Source organism: Hordeum vulgare, chromosome 1H (genome assembly GCF_904849725.1).
Source record: "Hordeum vulgare subsp. vulgare chromosome 1H, MorexV3_pseudomolecules_assembly, whole genome shotgun sequence".
Classification (NCBI taxonomy): Eukaryota; Viridiplantae; Streptophyta; class Magnoliopsida; order Poales; family Poaceae; genus Hordeum; species Hordeum vulgare.
This window is the reverse complement of record NC_058518.1, coordinates 455,499,439-455,525,511: the sequence shown is the minus strand read 5'-3', so window position 1 is coordinate 455,525,511 and position 26,073 is coordinate 455,499,439.

Sequence of the window (26,073 nt, the reverse complement as noted above, 5' to 3'; positions counted from 1 at the left end):
AAAGGCTAAAGTTGTCGTTTCTTAAAGTTTGGGGATGTGATGCTTATGTCAAAAAGCTTCAGCCTGAAAAGCTGGAACCCAAAGCGGAAAAGTGTGTCTTCATAGGTTACCCAAAAGAGACAGTTCGGTACACCTTCTATCTCAAATCCGAGGGCAAAGTGTTTGTTGCTAAAAATGGAGCTTTTCTCGAGGAGTTTCTCTCGAGAGAATTGAGTGGGAGGAAGATAGAACTTGACGAGGTTGTCGAACCTCTCATCCCTCTGGATGGTGGCGCAGGACAAGGGGAAACCTCTGTCGTTGCGACGCCGGTTGAGGAGGAAGTTAATGATGATGATCATGAAACTCCGGTTCAAGTTTGTGTCGAACCACGCAGGTCGACGAGACCACCTGCTGCTCGAGAGTGGTACGGTAATCCCGTCTTGTCAATCATGTTGTTGGACAACAATGAACCCGCGAATTATGAAGAAGCAATGGTGGGCCTAGATTCCAACAAATGGCTGGAAGCCATGAAGTCCGAGATAGGATCCATGTATGAGAACAAAGTGTGGACTTTGGAGGTACTGCCTGAGGGCCGCAAGGCCATTCTGAACAAATGGATTTTTAAGAGGAAGACGGACGCTGACGGTAATGTGACCGTTTATAAAGCTCGACTTGTGGTAAAGGGTTTTTCACAAGTTCAAGGAGTTGACTACGATGAGACTTTCTCACCCATAGCGATGCTTAAGTCCGTCAGAATCATGTTGGCAATAGCTGTTTTTCGATTATGAAATCTGGCAGATGGATGTCAAAACGGCATTCCTTAACGGTTTCCTTAAGGAAGAGTTGTATATGATACAACCCGAAGGTTTTGTCGATCCTAATAATGCTAACAAGGTGTGCAAGCTCCAGCGATCCATTTATGGACTGGTGCAAGCATCTCGGAGTTGGAACAAACGCTTTGATGAGGTGATCAAAGCATTCGGATTTATACAAGTGGTTGGAGAATCTTGTATTTACAAGAATGTGAGTGGGAGCTCTGTGGCATTTCTAATATTATATGTGGATGACATATTACTGATTGGAAATAACGTAGAGTTTTTAGAGAGCATAAAGGATTACTTGAATAAAAGTTTCTCTATGAAGGACCTAGGAGAAGCTGCTTACATTCTAGGCATTAAGATCTATAGGGATAGATCAAAACGCCTGATAGGACTTTCACAAAGCACATACCTTGGTAAAGTTTTGAAGAGGTTCAAAATGGAACAGTCCAAGAAAGGGTTCTTGCCAGTTTTACAAGGTACGATATTGAGTAAGACTCAGTGCCCAGCAACTGATGAAGATAGAGAGCATATGCGCTCCGTCCCCTATGCTTCAGCAATATGTTCTATCATGTATGCGATGTTGTGCACTAGACCGGATGTTAGCCTGGCCATAAGTATGGCAGGTAGGTTCCAGAGTAATCCAGGAGTGGATCACTGGACAGCGGTCAAGAATATCCTGAAGTACCTGAAAAGGACTAAGGAGATGTTTCTCGTGTATGGAGGTGACAAAGAGCTCGCCGTAAAAGGTTACGTCGATGCAAGCTTTGACACAGATCCGGACGACTCTAAGTCGCAAACCGGATACGTATTTATTCTTAATGGGGGTGCAGTAAGCTGGTGCAGTTCCAAGCAAAGCGTCGTAGCAGATTCTACATGTGAAGCGGAGTACATGGCTGCCTCGGAGGCGGCTAAGGAGGGTGTCTGGATGAAGCAGTTCATGACGGATCTTGGAGTGGTGCCAAGCGCACTGAATCCAATAACCTTGTTCTGTGATAACACTGGTGCCATTGCCTTAGCAAAGGAACCACGGTTTCACAAGAAGACCAGACACATCAAACGACGCTTCAACCTCATCCGCGACTACGTCGAGGGAGAGGACGTAAATATATGCAAAGTGCACACGGATCTGAATGTAGCAGACCCGCTGACTAAACCTCTTCCACGGCCAAAGCATGATCAACACCAGAACTGTATGGGTGTTAGATTTATTACAATGTAATTCACATGACGATGTGAGGGCTAGATTATTGACTCTAGTGCAAGTGGGAGACTGTTGGAATTATGCCCTAGAGGCAATAATAAATATAGTTATTATTATAATTCCTGTATCAAGATAATCGTTTATTATCCATTCTATAATTGTATTGAATGAAGACTCGTTTACATGTGTGGATACATAGACAAAACACCATCCCTAGCAAGCCTCTAGTTGGCTAGCCAGTTGATCAAAGATAGTCAGTGTCTTCTGATTATGAACAAGGTGTTGTTGCTTGATAACTGGATCACGTCATTAGGAGAATCACGTGATGGACTAGACCCAAACTAATAGACGTAGCATGTTGATCGTGTCATTTTGTTGCTACTGTTTTCTACGTGTCAAGTATTTATTCCTATGACCATAAGATCATATAACTCACTGACACCGGAGGAATGCTTTGTGTGTATCAAACGTCGCAACGTAACTGGGTGACTATAAAGATGCTCTACAGGTATCTCCGAAGGTGTTAGTTGAGTTAGTATGGATCAAGACTGGGATTTGTCACTCCGTGTGAAGGAAAGGTATCTCGGGGCCCACTCGGTAATGCAACATCACACACAAGCCTTGCAAGCAATGTAACTTAGTGTAAGTTGCGGGATCTTGTATTACGGAACGAGTAAAGAGACTTGCGGGTAAACGAGATTGAAATAGGTATGCGGATACTGACGATCGAATCTCGGGCAAGTAACATATCGAAGGACAAAGGGAATGACATACGGGATTATATGAATCCTTGGCATTGAGGTTCAAACGAAGATTGATATATAGGATGACCTCATTTGATTACCGGAAGGTTTTCGGAGTTACCGGGAATGTACCGGGAATGACGAATGGGTTCCGGCAGTTCACCGGGGGGGCAACCCACCCCGGGGAAGCCCATAGGCCTTGAGGGTGGCACACCAGCCCTTAGTGGGTTGGTGGGACAGCCCAAAAGGGCTCTATGCGCCAAGCAAAGAAAATGAAGAGAAAAGAAAAAAAAAGAAGGAGGTGGGAAGGAAGGGGGACTCCCTCCCACCAAACCAAGTCCAACTCGGTTTGGGGGGGGGAGTCCTCCCCCCTTGGACTCGGCCGACCCCCTTGGGGCTCCTTGAGCCCCAAGGCAAGGTCCCCTCCCTCCCACCTATATATACGGAGGTTTTAGGGCTGATTTGAGACGACTTTCCCACGGCAGCCCGACCACATACCTCCACGGTTTTTCCTCTAGATCGCGTTTCTGCGGAGCTCGGGGGGAGCCCTGCTGAGACAAGGTCATCACCAACCTCCGGAGCGCCGTCACGCTACTGGAGAACTCTTCTACCTCTCCGTCTCTCTTGCTGGATCAAGAAGGCCGAGATCATCGTCGAGCTGTACGTGTGCTGAACGCGGAGGTGCCGTCCGTTCGGTACTAGATCGTGGGACTGATCGCGGGATTGTTCGCGGGGCGGATCGAGGGACGTGAGGACGTTCCACTACATCAACCGCATTCTCTAACGCTTCTGCGGTACGATCTACAAGGGTACGTAGATCACTCATCCCCTCTCGTAGATGGACATCACCATGATAGGTCTTCGTGCGCGTAGGAAAATTTTTGTTTCCCATGCGACGTTCCCCAACACTATGATCATATCGTAGAGAGTTTATCCTCTTGTTACGACAAACTTCACTCCGAAACAGAATTGAACTTTTCAATGTTTCAGACTTGTGATTCATTAAGCAAATACTCTAGCATCTACTCAAATCGTCATTGAAGTAAGAACATAATGATATCCACTGCGTGCCTCGGCACCCATTGGACTGCATACATCAAAATGTATCACTTCCAACAAGTTACTATCTTATTTCATCTCAATGAAAACAAGGCCTTGCTCATGTGGTATGATTTGCATGTCACTAGTGATTCAAAATCAAGTGAGTATAAAGATCCATCAGCATGGAGCCTCTTCATGCAATTTATACCAACATGACTCAAGCGGCAGTGCCACAAGTAAGTGGTACTATCATCATTACCTCGTGTCTTTTGGCACCTAATATTATGAACATGTGTAACACTACGGTCGGGATTCAATGAACCATTGAAGGTGATTATTCAAGCAAACAGAGTAACCATTATTCTCTTTAAATGAATAATCGTATTGCAATAAACACGATCCAATCATGTTCATGCTTAACGCAAGCACCAAATAACAATTATTTAGGTTTAACACCAATCCCGATGGTAGAGGGAGCGTGCGACATTTTGATCATATCAACCTTGGAAACACTTCCAACACGTATCGTCACCTCGCCTTTAGCTAGTCTCCGTTTATGCCGTAGCTTTCATTTCGTGTTACTAATCACTTAGCAACCGTACCCTCATGCTACTAGGAGTACTATTAAAGTACACATCAACATCATGTATATCAAATATACTTCTTTTGACTTTTGCCAGCCTTCTTATCTACCAAGTATCTAGAGTTGCTCCGCCTCAGTGACTGTTCCCCTCATTACAGAAGCACTTAGTCTCGGGTTTGGGTTTTAATCTTGGGTCTCTTCATTAGTGCAGCAATTGTTTTGCCGTTTCACGAAGTATCCCTTCTAGCCCTTGCCTTTCTTGAAACTTAGTGGTTTTACAAACCATCAACTATTGATGCTCCTTCTTGATTTCTACTTTCGCAGTGTCATACATCGCGAATCGCTCAAGGATCATTGTATCTATCCTTTATATGTTATAATTCATCACGAAGCTCTCACAGCTTGGTGGCAGTGACTTTGGAGAACCATCACTATCTCATCTGGAAGATTAACTCCCACTTGATTCAAGCCATTGTCGTACTCAGACAATCTGAGCACACGCTCAACGATTGAGCTTTTCTCCTTTACTTTGTGGACAAAGAATCTTGTCGGAGGTCTCGTACCTCTTAACAAGGGCACGAGCATGAAATCACAATTTCATCTCTTTAGAACATCACTTATGTTCCGTGACGTTTCAAAACGTTTTCGGCGCCTTGCTTCTAAGCCATTAAGTATTTTGCACTGAACTATCGTGTAGTCATCAGAAACGTGTATGTCGGATGTTCACAGCATCCACAGACGATGCTCGAGGTGCAGCACACCGAGTGGTGCATTAAGGACATAAGCCTTCTGCGCAGCAACGAGGACAATCCTCTTCAAAGTTTGCTACTATCAACTTTCAACTAAATTTTCTCTAGGAACATATAAAAACAGTAGAGCTACAGCGCAAGCTACATCGTAATGCGCAAAGACCATTAGACTATGTTCATGACAATTAGTTCAATTAATCATATTACTTAAGAACTCCCACTCAAAAAGTACATCTCTCTAGTCATTTGAGTGGTACATGATCCAAATCCACTATCTCAAGTCCGATCATCACGTGAGTCGAGAATAGTTTCAGTGGTAAGCATCTCTATGCTAATCATATCAACTATACGATTCATGCTCGACCTTTCGGTCTCATGTGTTCCGAGGCCATGTCTGCACATGCTAGGCTCGTCAAGCTTAACCCGAGTGTTCCGCGTGTGCAACTGTTTTGCACCCGTTGTATGTGAACGTTGAGTCTATCACACCCGATCATCACGTGGTGTCTCGAAACGGAGAACTGTCGCAACGGTGCACAGTCGGGGAGAACACAATTTCGTCTTGAAATTTTAGTGAGAGATCACCTCATAATGCTACCGTCGTTCTAAGCAAAATAAGGTGCATAAAAGGATTAACATCACATGCAATTCATAAGTGACATGATATGTCCATCATCACGTGCTCCTTGATCTCCATCACCAAAGCACCAACACGATCTTCTTGTCACCGGCGTCACACCATGATCTCCATCATCATGATCTCCATCAACGTGTCGCCATCAGGGTTGTCGTGCTACTCATGCTATTACTACTAAAGCTACATCCTAGCAAAATAGTAAACGCATCTGCAAGCACAAATGTTAGTTTAAAGACAACCCTATGGCTCCTGCCGGTTGCCGTACCATCGACGTGCAAGTCGATATTATCTATTACAACATGATCATCTCATACATCCAATATATCACATCACATCGTTGGCCATATCACATCACAAGCATACCCTGCAAAAACAAGTTAGACGTCCTCTAATTTTGTTGTTGCATGTTTTACGTGGTGACCATGGGTATCTAGTAGGATCGCATCTTACTTACGTAAACACCACAACGGAGATATATGAATTGCTATTTAACCTCATCCAAGGATCTCCTCGGTCAATTCCGATTCAACTAAAGTTGGAGAAACTAACACCCGCCAGTCATCTTTGAGCAACGGAGTTACTCGTAGCGATGAAACTAGTCTCTCGTAAGCGTACGAGTAATGTCGGTCCGAGCCGCTTCGATCCAACAATACCGCGGAATCAAGAAAGACTAAGGAGGGCAGCAAAACGCACATCACCGCCCACAAAAACTTTTGTGTTCTACTCGAGAAGACATCTACGCATGAACCTAGCTCATGATGCCACTGATGGGGAACGTCGCATGGGAAACAAAAAATTTCCTACGCGCACGAAGACCTATCATGGTGATGTCCATCTACGAGAGGGGATGTGTGATCTACGTACCCTTGTAGACCGTACAGCAGAAGCATTAGTGACCGCGGTTGATGTAGTGGAACGTCCTCACGTCCCTCGATCCGCCCCGCGAACAATCCCACGATCAGTCCCACGATCTAGTACCGAACGGACGGCACCTCCGCGTTCAGCACACGTACAGCTCGACGATGATCTCGGCCTTGTTGATCCAGCAAGAGAGACGGAGAGGTAGAAGAGTTCTCCGGCAGCGTGACAGCGCTCCGGAGGTTGGTGATGATCTCGTCTCAGCAGGACTCCGCCCGAGCTCCGCAGAAACGCGATCTAGAGGAAAAACCGTGGAGGTATGTGGTCGGGCTGCCGTGGAAAAGTCGTCTCAAATCAACCCTAAAACCTCCGTATATATAGGTGGGAGAGGGGGGACCTTTCCTTGGGGCTTAAGGAGCCCCAAGGGGGTCGGCCGAGCCAAAGGGGGGAAGGACTCCCCCCCAAACCGAGTCCTACTTGGTTTGGTGGGTGGAGTCCTTCTTTCCTTTCCCACCTCCTCCTTTTTTTTCTTTTCTCTTTGATTTTTCTTCCAATGCGCATAGGGCCCTTTTGGGCTGTCTCACCAGCCCACTAAGGGCTGGTGCGCCACCCTCAAGGCCTATGGGCTTCCCCGGGGTGGGTTGCCCCCCCCCCCCCTGGTGAACTCCCGGAACCCATTCGTCATTCCCGGTACATTCCCGGTAACTCTGAAAACCTTCCGGTAATCAAATGAGGTCATCCTATATATCAATCTTCGTTTTTGGACCATTCCGGAAACCCTCGTGACGTCCGTGATCTCATCCGGGACTCCAAACAACATTCGGTAACCAACCATATAACTCAAATACGCATAAAACAACGTCGAACCTTAAGTGTGCAGACCCTGCGGGTTCGAGAACTATGTAGACATGACCCGAGAGACTCCTCGGTCAATATCCAATAGCGGGACCTGGATTCCCATATTGGATCCTACATATTCTACGAAGATCTTATCGTTTGAACCTCAGTGCCAAGGATTCATATAATCCCGTATGTCATTCCCTTTGTCCTTCGGTATGTTACTTGCCCGAGATTCGATCGTCAGTATCCGCATACCTATTTCAATCTCGTTTACCGGCAAGTCTCTTTACTCGTTTCATAATACAAGATCCCGCAACTTACACTAAGTTACATTGATTGCAAGGCTTGTGTGTGATGTTGTATTACCGAGTGGGCCCCGAGATACCTCTCCGTCACACGGAGTGACAAATCCCAGTCTTGATCCATACTAACTCAACGAACACCTTCGAAGATACCTGTAGAGCATCTTTATAGTCACCCAGATACGTTGCGACGTTTGATACACATAAAGTATTCCTCCGGTGTTAGTGAGTTATATGATCTCCTGGTCATAGGAACAAATACTTGACACGCAGAAAACAGTAGCAACAAAATGACACGATCAACATGCTACGTCTATTAGTTTGGGTCTAGTCCATCACATGATTCTCTAATGATGTGATCCCGTTATCAAGTAACAACACTTGCCTATGGCCAGGAAACCTTGGCCATCTTTGATCAACGAGCTAGTCAACTAGAGGCTTACTAGGGACAGTGTTTTGTCTATGTATCCACACAAGTATTGTGTTTCCAATCAATACAATTATAGCATGGATAATAAACGATTATCATGAACAAAGAAATATAATAATAATTAATTTATTATTGCCTCTAGGGCATATTTCCAACATGTTCGTCCATGTAATCGAATAGACGGGCTCTAGTCCCGATAATTCAGATCTCCATATAATTGTATATATATGATCACTTGTAAGATAAGTTAATCTTATATATATATATATATATATATATATATATGCATAATTATTTCTATTTAAATTATATGAAAACTAATTCCCGAACACCAAACGAGGCATCAGGTTAATCTCCCGAACACCTAAACCCTAAAACCCTAAAACCCAAAAATAATTTCATTCAAAAAAAAACCCAAAAACCAGCAAAATCTGAAAATCTTTAGTCCCGGTCCGTGTAACGAACCGGGACTAAAGGGCCTGCCCCTGGGGCGCTACGAGGCGCCCACGTGGAGCTCCTTTAGTCCCGACTTGTAATAGGGCCGGGACGAAAAGGTTAGGCCTTTAGTCCCGCCCCTTTAGTCCCGGTTGGTGAACCGGGACTAAAGCCCCTTACGGGCCGGGGCTATAGGCCCTGTCCCCACTAGTGGAGCTGACTTAAGAATTAACAAACGCAGGCCGGTGCATGACAGTGTGAGAAGCTTCTGCGGCTCAGGATCTAGCCAAATGTAGCCATTGCCATGGTTGCCCGCCACTATAAATAGCTAGCATCGCTGCCCATTCTACGCAGCCAGCAAAAACAGATCTCTCTAGTTGGTATTTAGCTAGGGCTCTCATCACACGATGAGACCGTTCCTCCTTCTAGTTCTTCCACTCATGATTCTTGTCCTTGCTGCCCATGTATCCCAAGCCGATGACAAGGGCTCTCTGGCTGGTAATGGTGACAGCAATGATCATGAATCAAATGGTGTAGGGCCAGTGAAAAATCCACATTGCCCTAAGCCTGGTCATGGTCCGAATCCCAAGGGCAATGATGGTCCTAGTAAAAAGGGCGAGGGACCACCGAAAAAGTGCGATGATGAAGAGACATCGTCACCATCGCCTCATGGATCTGAGCCTTCCCCAAATCAATCTCCTCCGACGCCATCATCGCCTGCCCCCCCACCAATAACTCCACCCACCCCATCAACTCCCCCGTATACTCCTACTACACCCTCGCCCTACGAACCTAGCAACAATCAGCCCCCTCCACCCTTGTCACAGTCTAGCCCCCCAACACTAGCTCCAACAACCCCACCAATATCTCCATCTAGTCCTCCTACTACACCTTCATCGGACCAATCTAGTGACCAGTCCCCTCCACCGCCGTCACAGTCTAGCCCCCCAACACTGGCTCCAGCAACCCCAGCAACACCTCTATCTACCCCCCCTACTACGTCCGACCAATGCCCTCCACCATCGTCATCATCTAGCCCTCCGCAACTACCTCCATCCACTCCATCAACACCTTCATCTAGTCCTCCTGTTGCGTCCCCATCATACCAACCTAGTGATCAATCATCTGCACCACCGTCATCAGCAAGCCCCTCACCACTAGCTCCATCCATCCCACAAACACCTCCGTCAGGTCCTCTTGCTACATCCCCACCATATCAACCTAGTGAACAACCCCCTCCATCGTCGTCATCACCTAGCCCCCCTCCACTAGTTCTAACCACCCCACCGACACCTTTATCTAGTCCTTCTACTACACCTATACCCTACCAACCTAGCGATAAATCGCCTCCACCACCATTATCATCTAGCCCCCCGTCACTAGCTCCAGCCAACCCACCCAAATTTCCATCTAGTCCTCCTTCTGCACCTCCACCCGACCAATCCCCTCCGCCATCGTCATCAACTAGCCCCCCCCCCCCCCCGCAACTAGCTCCATCCACTCCATCAATACCTTCATATAGCCCTCCTATTGTATCACCACCATACCAACCTAGTGATCAATCCTCTTCACCACCGTTATCACCTAGACCCCCACCACTAGCTCCACCCGCCTCACGAACACCTCCATCGGGTCCTCCTACGACATCCCCACCATACCAACCTAGTGATCAATCCCCTTCATCGCCGTCATCACCTAGCCCCCCCTCCACTAGCTCCAAACATCCCACAAATACCTTCATCCAGTCCTTCTACTACAACTCCACCACACCAAGTTAGCGATAAATCAACTCCACCGCCATCATCACCTAGCCCCCCACCACTAGCTCCAGTAAACCCACCCATATTTCCATCTAGTCCTCCTACTACACCTCCATCCTACCAATCGAATGACCAATCCACTTCACCATCATCACCAACTAGCCCCCCACCCATAGGTCCACCCACCCCACCAACACCTTCATATAGTCCCCCTATTACACCCCCAACCTATGAACCTATAAATCAACCATCACCGCCTCCATTGAATCCCCCATCCATTTCCCCAACACCTTTGCCCAACCCACCAGCGACACCTCCAATGGACGCGACTAATGAGCCACAGTCACCATCATCATCTAGCCCTCCACCAACACCGCCACCACAACCCAGTTCCCCCACCACACCTCCAACTTATCAAGGTAATGACCAACCGCCAACTTCAGCACCGCTGCCACCTAGTCCCTCAGCAACACTATCACCATATGGTCTCCCTATTGGTACCAATGGATGGGTACAAGTTCATAACTTTCATGACGCCTTGTACTGGCAAATCGGTCAATTTGCGGTTTTAAGATTAAAGTTGGTTAAAAAGAAGGACATCTCCCTTGTCGATGTGCTCTATGTGATCATGCAACCTGCTCGAATTGGCAACAACTACTTCCTTGAGATAAAAGCTGCAGATGAATATAAGAAGGTCGACAAGTATTAAGTGCTTGTATGGGCTATGCCTGGGTCAACAGCTCAACCATGGAAAGTGTTATCATTTAAATTTTCAGGAAACTAAGCATATGGAGAAAATAATAAGAAACTAGCTAGTTTCCATGTTGGCATTTCTAGGGAGAAGAGATACATAACTTTTGTGATCAATGTGTGCATTGAGGGAATTGATTACCCATTTATATGATTCTGAATTCAATGATAAGTTTTTGTTGTGTTTGTGTTCAATTTCGCCTCAAATTTACAAAATGTGGATATAAGTAGGGGCATAAGAATTTTTTATATTTAGTTAATTGTTCACCTAGATGTCTGCATACTTTCCTTTCACCGACATTTTAAATAGAAGTCATTCAGTTCAAACAAAAAATCAAAAATAAAATTGCACATGCTCAAATATTAACAACATGTAGCATATCCATCGCAAAACAAATGTAGCATATGAGAAGCATCTTCACAACCAACAATAGATTCTCCTACATGTAAAATTAGGGTAATATGAGATGTAACAGAAGAATATGTAAGCACAATGTCTTCCAAGAGGGACCAATAAACAAAACAAAGTTAAGTCATGCTAGAAAATAAATAAATAAAGATGTAGTTTAAGCAAGAATCATGCATATCGAAGTGCGCAAAGAAGTTGCATTGCAATGATTTATCAAAGACTCACAAATTCCAAGCTGACTAAGCATTGGAACAGCATATTTAGTTACAACAAGTGAATAAAAACAATCATTAATAGGGTATAACCAAGTTACTTGAAATGGGCAAGTCCGGTTAGATGCAAAAAAAAGAGTGCTAGGAGGTAGTATTTTCAGGAGCTGCTTTCTAAATGCAAGTTCAAGTAAATAACTAAGTAGTGTTGAAATTTGAACTCAGTTACATCGGCCTAACCATCCTAGACATAAGTTTAGGAGGAAAAAGAAGAGTTGGTGTAGAAATCAGCAGCACATGAAAATGGTGAAGGCTTCGAGTCTCGTTAATTTTGTGCGTATGATTACTAGCACAAACCTATCCCTCACATTTGTAGTATCGATGACCTTAATATAAAACACATGTAAAACCCTGCATGCCATGCATGCATAACTAAGAAGTAACTATTTTTGGTGTAAATAAGAAATTGCTGGTTGGAACTAGTGTTGATAGTAAGTAATAAAAACATACGATAGCAAAATGATACGTAAAACTTATAGCAGATTATTATTACTATTATTTTGGCTAATTAACCTATTAATTCATTGTCAAGTGTGAGTTGTTGGTTTCTCTTATTTTTGGACTTTTCAAGAAAATTAATTTTTCAAGGACCAATAATATAAAATAAGACTACTCGAGGAAGTTTCGAGGTGAGACAAAGCCGAAGGCCACCTTTGTGCACCCACATGAGGCACTGCCACAAGACTTGCAGAGGGCCACATGAGGGGGCATGTCGGCCAGATAGGAGACCTCTACACTGCCTCTCTATGCGCCACACGTTTATATAATCCTGAAAACCCTAAAAATAATTATCGATTATTTTTTCATCGTGGCACCTCTCTATTTTATCACGATCCAATATGGAGGACTTTTTTAGTACTCACCTAGAGGAGGAATTCAAGATGGACATCATCTACATCAACATTAATGCTATTATATCCATGTGTGAGTAGTCGCCTTTGAACTATGGGTACATAACGATATCTAGATGGCAGTCTTTCCCTTGTTCTTCAATAAAATTATCACATGAGCTGGCTCACATGATTACGTATTGTGATTCATTTGATGTAATTTTATGGTGCGTTTGTTGTGATGTGACAAATTTCACATTATGATCAGCTTTATAGAATTTTATTCATGAATTCTTTGTTGCATAATTGATAGACTTATATGCTCTCCGGGGTCGGTCCGAGATTTTAGGGGCCCGGGGCAAAACTAAAAAATGCATGACCTTTAGTATAAACGTCTAAATAATAATCAATGGGTGTAGATATATTATCTTAGGCCAAAAATATAAGTACATCCAAATCATCGTTATCAAATAATATATGCATATTATCTTAAAATTTTCTTCTAACATACCGAGATGCAAAATCACTTTTCATAGTAAAAATCAGTATCGTCCAACAATTTCTTCTCACTACATACTTATCTACATGGCACGATAGTAGTACTAAAATTGAAAAACTCATTAGGTTGGGAAATTAGCACAAAACTAAGAACATATTAGATCAATAAAAAAATCTTCATAAAATATTACGACAAAATTTTCTAGGGCATACCTTCTATGTGATCTGCCTCTGGCCTCTCGTTGTATGAAGCGGCGGTGAATTGTCACCTAGACTGCAACGCTAGCTACCTGATCACTAAACTAGAGACTAGAGAGTAGAAACAAGCAAACTAAACTAGAGACTAGAGAGTAGAAACAATCAAACAGATTGTGGAAACATATTATACTACCTTCGTCATAGTTTAGAAGGCACAGTTAAATTTACGTGTATTTCCATAATAGACAAAGTTTAAGGCGCATTGCATTTACTCTTAGCAGCTAATTACTACTTCCTCCATCCTAAAATAAGTGTCGATGCTTTAGTACAAAATTTGTACTAAAATAAGGCACCAGGCCCAGATGGGTTTCCAGCTGAGTTTTACAAGAGGTGTTGGCACATTATCAAAGGTGATTTGATGCCTATGTTCCAAGACCTTTTCGACGGAAACCTACAACTATTCCATCTCAATTTTGGAAAAGTGACATTGTTGCCAAAGAAGGAAGGGGCGGTGCGTATAGAGCAATTTAGACCTATCTACCTTCTCAATGTTAGGTTCAACTTTTTTTACAAAAGTTGGAACAAATAGGTTAACACAGATTGCACGTGAAGTCGTGCAACCTAGTCAGACGGCTTTTATGCCATGAAGGAACATACTCGAGGGTGTGGTAGTCCTGCATGAAAAGTTGCATGAAATTCACTCGAAGAAACTAGATGGGGTTATCTTCAAGGTGGATTTCGAAAAGGCATATGATAAGGTCAAATGGCCATTCCTACAACAGGCACTACGTATGAAGGGATTCGATGACATATGGACGAAACATGTCGAATCTTTTGTACAAAAAGGGAGCTTGGAATTAAGGTCAATGATGATATTGGGAATTTCTTCCAAACTTTCAAGGGTCTCACGCATGCAGGGAGATCCAATGTCACCCATCCTATTTAATGTAGTTGCAGATACGTTTGCAATTCTAATAGGAAGAGCTAAACAGGAAGGCCAGGTAGGAGGCTTGGTGCCACATCTGGTGGACGTGGCATGTCTATCCTACAATATGCGGATGATACGATCCTGTTTATGGAGCATGACATAGCAAAGGCTAGGAATATGAAACTTATACTCTATCTATTTGAACAATTGTCTGGCCTGAAAATAAATTTCCATAAGAGTGAGTTGTTTTGCTTTGGGAAAGCCAAAGAAGAACAAAACACATATAAACAATTGTTCGGATGTGAAATGGGGAGCCTACCGTTTAGCTGTTTAGGCATACCTATTCATCATCGGAAGATTTCCAACAGCGAGTGGAAATGCATAGAAGATCGATTTGAGAAAAAGCTAAGTTGCTGGAAGGGCAAGCTGCTCTCATATGGAGGTAGACTAATTTTGATTAACTCGGTTATGACGAGTATGCCTATGTTCCTCCTCTCCTGCTTTGAGGTACCGGTTGGGGTATGTAGCAGATTGGACTTTTATTGATCTAGATTCTTTTGACAGAGTGATGAGGATAGGAAGAAATACAGACTAACTAGATGGGACATTATCTGTAGGCCAAAAGACGAAGGTGGTTTGGGAATTGAGAATTTAAAGGTGAAGAATAGATGTCTGCTAAGTAAGTGGTTGTTTAGACTGTCGGTAGAGACAGAAGGAATGTGGGTACAAATTTTGCGTAATAAGTACCTACATTCGAAGACCTTAGCACAAGTAAAAGTCAGACCCAATGATTCACCATTCTGGAAGGGGTTGATGAGAGTAAGATCAACATTCTTTCATAGAACCAAATTTATTATTGGAAATGGCGAGGGTACTAGATTTTGGGAGGATTCGTGGTTGGGAGAGATGCCTTTAGCCACACAATACCCAGATCTTTATAATATTGTGCAACGCAAGGAGGCATACGTAGCCACAATCTTACAGTCAAATCCTCTAAATATACAATTCAGACGGTCTTTGATAGGACATCGATGGACTGATTGGTTACACCTAGTTAGGAGACTCATGGATATACATTTATCGGAGGAACCTGATAGGGTATATTGGAAGCTCACGAGTAGCGGAATTTTTACAGTCAAATCGATGTATCTCAATCTTATTGATACCATTAATATCCCCAAATCCAGAAATATTTGAAAAGTCAAGGTTCCCTTAAGGATCAAGGTCTTCATGTGGTTTGTGCACAAAAAGGTGGTTCTTACTAAGGATAACTTGGCTAAACGAAATTGGGGTGTAGTACTCGGTGTAGTTTCTGTGATAACGAGGATAACATTTCATACCTCTTTCTCCCCTGCCCTCTTGCGAGAGTCTTTTGGCAGACGATGCGTATAGCCTTTAATATTATACCTCCGGACAGTATTGACACATTATTTGGAACATGGCTAGATGGAGTAGATACGATTATTGCTAGACACATCCGCGTTGGAGTTTTTGCACTTTTGTGGGCTATATGGAACTGTAGGAATGGTGTGGTTTTTGAGAGACATACAAATATACATTTCTTGCACGTACTACATAGAGCTGCGGCATTGATCCGTACATGGTTGTTACTCACTCCTGCGGAAACCAGGGAGCCTTTGGTTACTGGGACTACCCGATGGGAGACGGTAGCGCGGGATATCTTCAACCAGTTTGGATGGCAGTCCAGTAATAGGATAGATGACTAGACATCTATGCCTATTTTGCCGGTTGTGGCATTTTTCATTTTGATTTTGCTTTTACTTTCATTTGTCGGAGACTATGTTGGACCGAACTTGGTTTGATTGCTTAATAAAGGGGTCGTATGCATCGTGCTGATGCACAGGCTGGAGGTAATCCTCCTTTTTTTTAAAGTACAAAATTTTTACTAACTTAGTACAAAATTTGCGTCACTTATTTTGGGACGGAGGGAGTACTTCGTTATACTATTTCTATATGCATGCGTAGTGTGAATGCTCTTTTAACACATCTCAGAGCCAATCAATAATCACCTAGGTTTCAGAGAATTTTCAATCATGACGGAAGGAGTAGTTAGAAACGTTAAGATCGCTGCTTGTTGGGAGGAAGAAAGATGAAGAAACGGTGTGCCTATCTAGCGATGATGGCGTCTTGCACTCCCACGCAAAATCGAATTGAGGATGCGGACATACCTCTTAAATCCATCTTGTATAGATGCTACTTAAAAGGGTTAGATGGATGAAATTATTTTATCGATATATTTTCTTTGTCTCAAAATAAATGAGTCAATTTTATACTAGATTTAGTGTAAAGTTAGTATAAAGCCGAGTCTCTTATTTTAGAACGGAGGAATTATCGTTTTGTGGATTTTTCACGTTGAAGTCAATTGTATCCATTTTGACGCCTCAAGTCCTCCACCGCCGGCCCCCGCGCGACTTGTCAACAACCACGCGCATCAGAAATCCGGGACGAGCTTGGCTAGGGGCAGCCCGACTGGATGGCTGCGTGGCATAGTGCGCAGTCATCAAAGTACATTGCTATCTTCCCTGGAGGCCTGGGGCATGTGGCCAAGTGCGTGCCAAATGTTACGGACTCACAAATAATTGCAACAAGCCAAGTTGCATTGCAATGATTTATCAAAGACTCACAAATTCCAAGCGCACTAAACATTGGAACACCGTATTTAGTTACAACAAGTGAGCAAAAACAATCATTAATAGGTTATAACTTATAACCAAGTTACTCGAAATGGGCAAGTCCGGTTAGATGCAAAAAAAAAGAGTGCTAGGAGGTAGTATTTTTCAGGAGCTGCTTTCTAAATGCAAGTTCAAGTAAATAACTAAGTAGCGTTGAAATTTGAACTCAATTACATCGGCCTAACCATCCTAGACATAAGTTTAGGAGGAAAGAGAAGAGTTGGTGGAGAAATAAGCAGCACATGAAAATGGTGAAGGCTTCCAGTCTCGCTAATTTCGTGCTTATGATTACTAGCACAAACCTATCCCTCACATTTGTAGTACCGATGGCCTTAATATAAAACACATGTAAACCCCTGCATGCCATCCATGCATAACTAAGAAGTAACTACTTTTGGTGTAAATAAGAAATTGCTGGTTGGAACTAGTGTTGATAGTAAGTAATAAAAATAAACGATAGCAAAATGATACATAAAATGTTGGAAATATGCCCTAGAGGCAATAATAAATTAGTTATTATTATATTTCTTAGTTCATGATAATCGTTTATTATCCATGCTATAATTGTATTGATTGGAAACACAATACTTGTGTGGATACATAGACAAAACACTGTCCCTAGTAAGCCTCTGGTTGACTAGCTCGTTGATCAAAGATGGTCAAGGTTTCCTGGCCATAGGCAAGTGTTGTCACTTGATAACGGGATCACATCATTAGGAGAATCATGTGATGGACTAGACCCAAACTAATAGACGTAGCATGTTGATCGTGTCATTTTGTTGCTACTGTTTTCAGCGTGTCAAGTATTTGTTCCTATGACCATGAGATCATATAACTCACGGACACCGGAGGAATGCTTTGTGTGTATCAAACGTCGCAACGTAACTAGGTGACTATAAAGATGCTCTACAGGTATCTCCGAAGGTGTTCGTTGAGTTAGTATAGATCGAGACTGGGATTTGTCACTCCGTGTAACGGAGAGGTATCTCGGGGCCCACTCGGTAATACAACATCACACACAAGCCTTGCAAGCAATGTGACTTAGTGTAAGTCACGGGATCTTGTATTACGGAACGAGTAAAGAGACTTGCCGGTAAACGAGATTGAAATAGGTATGCGGATACTGACGATCGAATCTCGGGCAAGTAACATACCGAGGGACAAAGGGAATGACATACGGGATTATATGAATCCTTGGCACTGAGGTTCAAACGATAAGATCTTCGTAGAATATGTAGGATCCAATATGGGCATCCAGGTCCCGCTATTGGATATTGACCGAGGAGTCTCTCGGGTCATGTCTACATAGTTCTCGAACCCGCAGGGTCTGCACACTTAAGGTTCGACGTTGTTTTATGCGTATTTGAGTTATATGGTTGGTTACCGAATGTTGTTCAGAGTCCCGGATGAGATCACGGACGTCACGAGGGTTTCCGGAATGGTCCAGAAACGAAGATTGATATATAGGATGACCTCATTTGGTTACCGGAAGGTTTTCGTGCATTACCGGAAAAGTTTCGGGCTCATCGGTAGTGTACCGGGAGTGCCGGGAGGGGTGCCGGGGACCATCGGGAGGGGTGTCACGCCCCAAGGGGTCTCATGGGCTATGGGAAGAGATAAACCAGCCCCTAGTGGGCTGGAATAAGTTCCCACTAAGGCCCATAAGGTTTGAGAAGGAAAAAACACAAGGTGGAAAGAGTTTCCAAGTGGGAAGGTGGAATCCTACTCCAAGTAGGATTGGAGTAGGACTCCTCCACCTCTAATTTCGGCCAAACCTTTAGGTTTTGAGGCTGCCTCCTCCCCTCCCTCCCACCTATATATACGGAGGTTTTAGGGCTGATTTGAGACGACTTTTCCACGGCAGCCCGACCACATACCTCCACGGTTTTTCCTCTAGATCGCGTTTCTGCGGAGCTCGGGCGGAGCCCTGCTGAGACAAGGTCATCACCAACCTCCGGAGCGCCGTCACGCTGCCGGAGAACTCTTCTACCTCTCCGTCTCTCTTGCTGGATCAAGAAGGCCGAGATCATCGTCGAGCTGTACGTGAGCTGAACGCGGAGGTGCCGTCCGTTCGGTACTAGATCGTGGGACTGATCGCGGGATTGTTCACGGGGCGGATCGAGGGACGTGAGGACGTTCCACTACATCAACCGCGTTCACTAACGCTTCTGCTGTACGATCTAGAAGGGTACGTAGATCACTCATCCCCTCTCGTAGATGGACATCACCATGATAGGTCTTCGTGCGCGTAGGAAAATTTTTGTTTCCCATGCGACATTCCCCAACAGTGGCATCATGAGCTAGGTTCATGCGTAGAAGTCTTCTCGAGTAGAACACAAAAGTTTTTGTGGGCGGTGATGTGCGTTTTGCTGCCCTCCTTAGTCTTTTCTTGATTCCGCGGTATTGTTGGATTGAAGCGGCTTGGACCGACATTACTCGTACGCTTACGAGAGACTGGTTTCATCGCTACGAGTAACCCCGTTGCTCAAAGATGATTGGCAAGTGTCGGTTTCTCCAACTTTAGTTGAATAGGATTTGACCGAGGAGGTCCTTGGATGAGGTTAAATAGCAACTCATATATCTCTGTTGTGGTGTTTGCGTAAGTAAGATGCGATCCTACTAGATAGCCATGGTCACCACGTAAAACATGCAACAACAAAATTAGAGGACGTCTAACTTGTTTTTGCAGGGTATGCTTGTGATGTGATATGGCCAACGACGTGATGTGATATATTGGATGTATGAGATGATCATGTTGTAATAGATAATATCGACTTGCACGTCGATGGTACGGCAACCGGCAGGAGCCATAGGGTTGTCTTTATAACTAACGTTTGTGCTTGCAGATGCGTTTACTATTTTGCTAGGATGTAGCTTTAGTAGTAATAGCATGAGTAGCACGACAACCCCGATGGTGACACGTTGATGGAGATCATGGTGTGACGCCGGTGACAAGAAGATCGTGCTGGTGCTTTGGTGATGGAGATCAAGAAGCACGTGATGATGGCCATATCATGTCACTTATAAATTGCATGTGATGTTAATCCTTTTATGCACCTTATTTTGCTTAGAACGACGGTAGCATTATGAGGTGATCCCTCACTAAAATTTCAAGACGAAATTGTGTTCTCCCCGACTGTGCACCGTTGCTACAGTTCGTCGTTTCGAGACACCACGTGATGATCGGGTGTGATAGACTCAACGTTCACATACAACGGGTGCAAAACAGTTGCGCACGCGGAACACTCGGGTTAAGCTTGACGAGCCTAGCATGTGCAGACATGGCCTCGGAACACATGAGACCGAAAGGTCGAGCATGAATCGTTTAGTTGATATGATTAACATAGAGATGCTTACCACTGAAACTATTCTCGACTCACGTGATGATCGGACTTGAGATAGTGGATTTGGATCATGTACCACTCAAATGACTAGAGAGATGTACTTCTTGAGTGGGAGTTCTTAAGTAATATGATTAATTGAACTAATTGTCATGAACATAGTCTAATGGTCTTTGCAAATTATGATGTATCTTGCGCTATAGCTCTACCTTTTATATGTTCCTAGAGAAAATTTAGTTGAAAGTTGATAGTAGCAAACTTTGCAGACTGAGTCTGTAAAACCGAGGATTGTCCTCGTTGCTGCACAGAAGGCTTATGTCCTTAATGCACCACTCGGTGTGCTGCACCTCGAGCGTCGTCTGTGGATGCTGTGAACATCCGACATACACGTTTCTGATCACTACACGATAGTTCAGTACAAAAATACTTAATGGCTTAGAAGCAAGGCGCCGAAAACGTTGTAAAACGTCACGGAACATAAGTGATGTTCTAAAGAGATGAAATTGTGATTTCATGCTTGTGCCCTTGTTAAGAGGTACGAGACCTCCGACAAGATTCTTTGTCCACAAAGCACAGGAGAAAAGGCTCAATCGTTGAGCATGTGCTCAGATTGTCTGAGTACGACAATCGCTTGAATCAAGTGGGAGTTAATCTTCCAGATGAGATAGTGATAGTTCTCCAAAGTCACTGCCACCAAGCTGTGAGAGCTTCGTGATGAACTATAACATATCAAGGATACATACAATGATCCTTGAGCGATTCGCGATGTTTGACACTGCGAAATTAGAAATCAAGAAGGAGCATCAATAGTTGATGGTTTGTAAAACCACTAAGTTTCAAGAAAGGCAAGGGCTAGAAGGGATACTTCGTGAAACGGCAAAACAGTTGCTGCACTAATGAAGAGACCCAAGATTAAACCCAAACCCGAGACTAAGTGCTTCTGTAATGAGGGGAACAATCACTGAGGCGGAGCAACTCAAGATACTTGGTAGATAAGAAGGCTGGCAAAAGTCGAAAGAAGTGTATTTGATATACATGATGTTGATGTGTACTTTACTAGTACTCCTAGTAGCACGAGGGTATTGGATACCGGTTCAGTTGCTAAGTGATTAGTGACGCGAAATGAAAGCTATGGCATAAACTGAGACTAGATAAAGGTGAGGTAACGATACGTGTTGGAAGTGTTTCCAAGATTGATATGATCAAACGTCGCACGCTCCCTCTACCATCGGGATTGGTGTTAAACCTAAATAATTGTTATTTGGTGCTTGCGTTAAGCATGAACATGATTGGATCGTGTTTATTGCAATACGATTATTCATTTAAAGAGAATAATGATTACTCTATTTTCTTGAATAATCACCTTCAATGGTTTATTGAATCTCGATCGTAGTGTTACACATGTTCATGATATTGGTGCCAAAAGATACGAGTTGATGATGATAGTACCACTTACTTGTGGCACTGCCGCTTGAGTCATGTTAGTATAAATTGCATGAAGAGGCTCCATGCTGATGGATCTTTGTACTCACCTGATTTCGAATCACTAGTGACATGCGAATCATACCACATGAGCAAGGCCTTGTTTTCATTGAGATGAAATAAGATAGTAACTTGTTGGAAGTGATACATTTTGATGTATGCAGTCCAATGGGTGCTGAGGCACGCAGTGGATATCATTATGTTCTTACTTCACTGACGATTTGAGTAGATACAGGAGTATTTACTTAATGAATCACAAGTCTAAAATGTTGAAAAGTTCAATTCCGTTTCAGAGTGAAGTTCGTCGTAACAAGAGGATAAACTGTCTACGATATGATCATGGAAATGAATATCTGAGTTACGAGTTTTGGTACACAGTTAAGACAATGTGGAAATTGTTTCGCAGTTCATGCCACCTGGGACATCATAGTGTGATGATGTGTCTGAACGTCATAGCCACGCACTATTTGGTATGGTGCATACTATGATGTCTCTTATCGAATTACCACTATCGTTTATGGGTTATGCATTAGAGACAACCGCACTCACTTTAAATAGGGCACCGCGTATTTCCGTTGAGATGACACATTATAGACTGAGGTTTAGAGAAATCTAAACTGTCGTTTCTTGAAAGTTTGGGGTTTCGACACTTATGTGAAAAAGTTTCAGTCTGATAAGCTCGAACCCAAAGCGGATAAATGCATCTTCATAGGATATCCAAAACAGTTGGGTACATCTCCTATCTCAGATCCGAAAGCAAAGCGTTTGTTTCTAGAAACGGATCCTTTCTCGAGGAAAGGTTTCTCTCGAAAGAATTGAGTGGGAGGGTAGTAGAACTTGATGAGGTTATTGAACCATCACTTCAACCAGTGTGTAGCACGGCGCAGGAAGTTGTTCATGTGGCGCCTACACCAATTGAAGTGGAAGCTGATGATGATGATCATTGAGCTTCGAATCAAGTTACTACAAACCTCGTAGGTCGACAAGGTCGCGTACTGCTGCAGAGTAGTACGGTAACCCTATCTTGGAGGTCATGTTGTTGAGCAACAGTGAACCTACGAGTTATGGAGAAAGTGATGGTGGGCCCGGATTCCGACAAATGGCTGGAAGCCATGAAATCCGAGAGAGGATCCATGTATGAAAACAAAGTGTAGACTTTGGAAGAACTACTTGATGGTCAGAGGACTATTGAGTAAAGATGGATCTTTAAAGGAAGACACACGATGATGGTGATAAATCACTATTAAGAAAAGCTCGACTTGTCGCAAAGATGTTTTTCTCGACAAGATCAAACAGTTGACTATGATGAGACTTTCTCACTCGTAGCGATGCTAAAGGTCTGTTAGAATTATGTTAGTTGTTGATGCATTATTTATGAAATATTGCACGCAGGATGTCAAAACATTGTTTTCTCGACGGTTTCCTTGAGCAAACATTGTATGTGATACAACCAGAAGGTTTTGTCGATCCTAAAGATACTAGCAAGTATGCAAGCTCCAGTGATCCTTCAATGGACTGGTGCAAGCATCTCAGAGTTGGAATATACACTTTGATGAGATGATCAAAGATTTTGGGTTTGTACAAGGTTTATGAGAAACTTGTATTTCCAAAGAAGTGAGTGGAAGCACTATAGAATTTCTGATAAGTATATGTGGTTGACATATTGTGGATCAGAAGTAATGTAGAATTTCTGTAAAGCATACAAGGTTGTTTGAAAGGAGTTTTTAAAGGAATACCTGGATTGAGCTACTTGAACGTTGAGCATCAAAGATCTATGGAGATAGATCGAAAGGGCTTAATAGAAGTTTCAACAAGATGCATGCCTTGACAAGTTTTTGAAGGAGTTCAAAATAGATCAGTAAAGAAGGAGTTCTTGGTTGCGTTGTAAGGTGTGAATTTGAGTAAGACTCAAAACCCGACCACGACAGAATAAAGAGAATAGACGAAGGTCGTCTTCTATGCCTTAGCCGTAGAATCTAAAGTATGCCATGTTGTGTACCGCACCTGATGTGTGCCTTGACTCAAAGTCTGTTGAGAGGTACAGAGAGTGATCCATGATTGAATCACTAGCAGCGGTCAAAATTTATCCTTAGTAACAAATGGACTAAGGAATTTTTCTCGATTATGGAGGTGGTTAAAGAGTTCGTCGTAAAGGGTTACGTCGATGCAAGCTTTGACACTAATCCGAATAACTATGAGTAGTGAAACGGATTCATATAGTAGAGTAGATATTTGGAGCATTTCCTAATAGCACGTAGTAGCAGCATCTATAAGATGACATAAAGATTTGTAAAGAACGCACGGATCTGAAAGTTTCAGAACCGTTGACTAAAAACTCTCTCACAAGCAAGACGTGATCAGACCCCATAACTATATGGGTGTTGGATTCGTTGGAATCACATGGTGATGTGAACTAGATTATTGACTCTAGTGCAAGTGGGAGACTGTTGGAAATATGCCCTAGAGGCAATAATAAATTAGTTATTATTATATTTCTTAGTTCATGATAATCGTTTATTATCCATGCTATAATTGTATTGATTGGAAACACAATACTTGTGTGGATACATAGACAAAACACTGTCCCTAGTAAGCCTCTAGTTGACTAGCTCGTTGATCAAAGATGGTCAAGGTTTCCTGGCCATAGGCAAGTGTTGTCACTTGATAACGGGATCACATCATTAGGAGAATCATGTGATGGAGTAGACCCAAACTAATAGATGTAGCATGTTGATCGTGTCATTTTTTTGCTATTGTTTTCTACGTGTCAAGTATTTGTTCCTATGACCATGAGATCATATAACTCACGGACACCGGAGGAATGCTTTGTGTGTATCAAACGTCGCAACGTAACTGGGTGACTATAAAGATGCTCTACAGGTATCTCCGAAGGTGTTCGTTGAGTTAGTATAGATCGAGACTGGGATTTGTCACTCCGTGTAACGGAGAGGTATCTCGGGGCCCACTCGGTAATACAACATCACACACAAGCCTTGCAAGCAATGTGACTTAGTGTAAGTCACGGGATCTTGTATTACGGAACGAGTAAAGAGACTTGCCGGTAAACGAGATTGAAATAGGTATGCGGATACTGACGATCGAATCTCGGGCAAGTAACATACCGAAGGACAAAGGGAATGACATACGGGATTATATGAATCCTTGGCACTGAGGTTCAAACGATAAGATCTTCGTAGAATATGTAGGATCCAATATGGGCATCCAGGTCCCGCTATTGGATATTGATCGAGGAGTCTCTCGGGTCATGTCTACATAGTTCTCGAACCCGCACGGTCTGCACACTTAAGGTTCGACGTTGTTTTATGCGTATTTGAGTTATATGGTTGGTTACCGAATGTTGTTCGGAGTCCCGGATGAGATCACGGACGTCACGAGGGTTTCCGGAATGGTCCAGAAACGAAGATTGATATATAGGATGACCTCATTTGGTTACCGGAAGGTTTTCGTGCATTACCGGAAAAGTTTCGGGCTCATCGGTAGTGTACCGGGAGTGCCGGGAGGGGTGCCGGGGACCATTGGGAGGGGTGTCACGCCCCAAGGGGTCTCATGGTCTATGGGAAGAGATAAACCAGCGCCTAGTGGGCTGGAATAAGTTCCCACTAAGGCCCATAAGGTTTGAGAAGGAAAAAACACAAGGTGGAAAGAGTTTCCAAGTGGGAAGGTGGAATCCTACTCCAAGTAGGATTGGAGTAGGACTCCTCCACCTCTAATTTCGGCCAAACCTTTAGGTTTTGAGGCTGCCTCCTCCCCTCCCTCCCACCTATATATACGGAGGTTTTAGGGCTGATTTGAGACGACTTTTCCACGGCAGCCCGACCACATACCTCCACGGTTTTTCCTCTAGATCGCGTTTCTGCGGAGCTCGGGCGGAGCCCTGCTGAGACAAGGTCATCACCAACCTCCGGAGCGCCGTCACGCTGCCGGAGAACTCTTCTACCTCTCCGTCTCTCTTGCTGGATCAAGAAGGCCGAGATCATCGTCGAGCTGTACGTGTGCTGAACGCGGAGGTGTCGTCCGTTCGGTACTAGATCGTGGGACTGATCGCGGGATTGTTCGCGGGGCGGATCGAGGGACGTGAGGACGTTCCACTACATCAACCGCGTTCACTAACGCTTCTGCTGTACGATCTACAAGGGTACGTAGATCACTCATCCCCTCTCGTAGATGGACATCACCATGATAGGTCTTCGTGCGCGTAGGAAAATTTTCGTTTCCCATGCGACGTTCCCCAACATAAAACTCATAGCAGATTATTGTTACTATTATTTTGGCTAACCT